Below are 4,004 nucleotides of genomic sequence, written 5' to 3'. Positions count from 1 at the left end.
ACGTATCGTCAGTGGGCGAACAAACCCGTGTCACTTTTTGATGCATTGACATTCATCAGATAGAGTATGAGCTGTACATATTCCTGATGTAAAACTGGAAAGACCAAAATGTATCTTCAATCAGTGGTCGTACAAACCCGTGTCACTTTCTGACGCATTGACATTCATCAGATAGAGTATGAACTGTACATTATTTCTTTTGTAAAACTGTAAAGACCAAAACCCATCGTCAGTGGGCGAACAAACCCGTGTCACTTTCAGACGCATTAAAATTCATCAGATAGAGTATGAACTGTGCATTATTTCTGATGTATACAATACCGTAACGAATCGTCAGTGGGCAAACAAACCCGTGTCATTTTGTGACGCAATAAAATTCATCAAAACGAATGTGAGCTGTACATATTTCTGATGTAAAACTGTACATTCATAAACGAATCATCAGTGGTCGAACAAACCCGTGTCATTTTGTGAAACATTGTCATTCTTCAAATAGAGTATGAACTGTACATTATTTCTTATGTATACAATACCGAAACGAATCATCAGTGGTCGAACAAACCCGTGTCATTTTGTGAAACATTGTCATTCTTCAAATAGAGTATGAACTGTACATTATTTCTTATGTGAAACTGTAAAGACCAAAACCCATTGTCAGTGGTCGTACAAACCCGTGTCAAATTCTGACGCATTGACATTCATCAAATAGAGTATGAAATGTACATTATCACACCCCCGGTATAGGGGTGTGTATAGGTTTCGCTCGATGTGTTTGTTTGTTTGTTTGTTTGTGTTCGCATATAGATCTCAAGAATGAACGGACCGATCGTCACCAAACTTGGTGAACAGGTTCTATACATTCCTGAGACGGTCCTTACAAAAATTGGGACCAGTCAAACACACGGTTAGGGAGTTATTGGTGGATTAAGATTCTACAAGGACTTATAGCGGCACATATTAATGGTCAAAGGGAAATAACCACACTTGTTAGCAGTGCCTGCTCAGTTGGTGGCAGTGAGAATGCTAAGGACGGGGGTGTTTTTCCTACCTGGGAGGAATTTCTTGTTTCTGATGTATACAATACCGAAACGAATCGTCAGTGGGCGTCCAAAACTGTGTCACTTTCTGCCTCATTGACATTCCTCAGAGTTTGAGTTGTCATATTCCCGGCTGATGTTACACTATGAAAACAAACACATATCGTCAGTAGGCGTTCAGAACCTAAGCTACAGTTTTCCTCTGACGCATGGGTACTGTACTTCCTCACATACGAGAATGGGCAGTATACAGTCATGTTCCTGAGATGTGAATACTAGTCGAAAAGCATATCTTCAGCGGAGGTGCAAACCTTTTATATGAGGTATGAATATTCATCAAATATATGAGAATGCGCAGTATACATATTCCTGAAGTGGTAATTTAAAACAAAAAAATCGCATATTCAGCGGCTGTGCAAACCTTGTATCTGAGGCATGAATATTCAGCAGATGCGAGTATAGGCGGTACCAAATCCTGAGATGCGAACATGATGACAAGAGAGCATGTGGGCAATGCTGACGCATTCATAATCTGTAATGTCTTGCCCATTGACGATGTTTGTCTTGATGGCAATACGTATAATTACGAAAAGAGTCTTCGGTCTCTCTATCACCCCATCCTGATCCCTTCCCCCCCGTCCCATGTTTCCGATCACCGTACTTAAAACGATTCGGGTGAACTCGGCTTACTTTCCCCCAGGGCACAGGAGCTTTTCCGTGCATTTATCGGGATTATGCAAGAGTCACTCTCGTAGTTGAAGTTACAGGGTAGCCTGTGCAAGTCAACTCTCGTGTGAGTTCTATGGTGGAAGTAGGAGCCATCCCCGTAATGCCACCATGGGTCGGCACAGCATGCTACTCTTTCAAGTTGGGAAAGTTTTGGTCCCGGAAGTCTCATCACCTCGGGTTAATGCGCATGCGTGAAGAAGAAACAGCCCAAAAGAACCTTCAACCGAAGCCCCCCCCCCCCCATGTTCTATCCCTTCCATCTTAATTCAACCATCAATCTCAAAAGCCACCGAATCCCCCCCCCCCCCCCACCCCGCCTACACCCCACCCCATCCGCCTCGACCACACTCTTCCGCCAAGTATCCTGTTTACGCTTCACAGTTTGATCTCTCTGCCCGAAAAAAACCAAAAACAAGTGGCACGTACTGATTGATATTTTTCTGTACCTTCTTATCGCCTTTCGCCTTTCTTCTATCAATTGTTCTCTTCCTTTTTATATTTAGTCAAGTTTTGACTAAATATTTTAACATCGAGGGGGAATCGAAACGAGGGTCGTGGTGTATGTGCGTATGTGTGTGCGTGTGTGTGTGTGTGTGTGTAGAGCGATTCAGACTAAACTACTGGACCGATCTTTATGAAATTTGACATGAGAGTTCCTGGGTATGAAATCCCCGAACGTTTTCTTCATTTTTTTGATAAATGTCTTTGATGACGTCATATCCGGCTTTTCGTGAAAGTTGAGGCGGCACTGTCACGCCCTCATTTTTCAACCAAATTGGTTGAAATTTTGGTCAAGAACTCTTCAACAAAGCCCGGGGTTCGGTATTGCATTTCAGCTTGGTGGCTTAAAAATTAATTAATGACTTTGGTCATTAAAAATCGGAAAATTGTAAAAAAAAATAAAAATTTATAAAACGATCCAAATTTACGTTTATCTTATTCTCCATCATTTGCTGATTCCAAAAACATATAAATATGTTATATTCGGATTAAAAACAAGCTCTGAAAATTAAATATATAAAAATTATTATCAATTTTTTTTTTTTCGAAATCAATTTAAAAACACTTTCATGTTATTCCTTGTCGGTTCCTGATTCCAAAAATATATAGATATGATATGTTTGGATTAAAAACACGCTCAGAAAGTTAAAACAAAGAGAGGTACAGAAAAGCGTGCTATCCTTCTCAGCGCAACGAATACCCCGCTCTTCTTGTCAATTCCACGTGTTCTGTGAGTTCGACAGCTACTTGACTAAATATTGTATTTTCGCCTTACGCGACTTGTTTATATTTAGTCAAGTTTTGACTAAATATTTTAACATCGAGGGGGAATCGAAACGAGGGTCGTGGTGTATGTGTGTGTGTATGTGTGTGTGTGTGTGTGTGTGTGTGTGCGTGTAGAGCGATTCAGACCAAACTACTGGACCGATCTTTATGAAATTTGACATGAGAGTTCCTGGGATTGATATCCCCATACGTTTTTTTCATTTTTTTGATAAATGTCTTTGATGACGTCATATCCGGCTTTTCGTGAAAGTTGAGGCGGCACTGTCACGCCCTCATTTTTCAACCAAATTGGTTGAAATTTTGGTCAAGTAATCTTCGACGAAGCCCGGGGTTCGGTATTGCATTTCAGCTTGGTGGCTTAAAAATTAATTAATGACTTTGGTCATTAAAAATCGGAAAATTGTAAAAAAAAATAAAAATTTATGAAACGATCCAAATTTACGTTTATCTTATTCTCCATCATTTGCTGATTCCAAAAACATATAAATATGTTATATTCGGATTAAAAACAAGCTCTGAAAATTAAATATATAAAAATTATTATCAAAATTAAATTGTCCAAATCAATTTAAAAACACTTTCATCTTATTCCTTGTCGGTTCCTGATTCCAAAAACATATAGATGGGATATGTTTGGATTAAAAACACGCTCAGAAAGTTAAAACAAAGAGAGGTACAGAAAAGCGTGCTATCCTTCTTAGCGCAACTACTACCCCGCTCTTCTTGTCAATTTCACTGCCTTTGCCGTGAGCGGTGGACTGACGATGCTACGAGTATACGGTCTTGCTGAAAAATGGCAGCTACTTGACTAAATATTGTATTTTCGCCTTACGCGACTTGTTTCCAATTTTCGTTCTTTTTCTCTCTCTTTCTTATTCACTATCTTTCTTTTATCTCTTTTCCTCTTTCTTCCTCTTTCTCTCATTCCGGGGGGGGGGGGGGGGGGGGGGG

The sequence above is a fragment of the Littorina saxatilis genome, linkage group LG17 (assembly GCF_037325665.1).
Source record: "Littorina saxatilis isolate snail1 linkage group LG17, US_GU_Lsax_2.0, whole genome shotgun sequence".
Taxonomy (NCBI): domain Eukaryota; kingdom Metazoa; phylum Mollusca; class Gastropoda; order Littorinimorpha; family Littorinidae; genus Littorina; species Littorina saxatilis.
The sequence above is the reverse complement of the archived record's forward strand: the minus strand, read 5'-3'. Positions refer to the sequence as shown.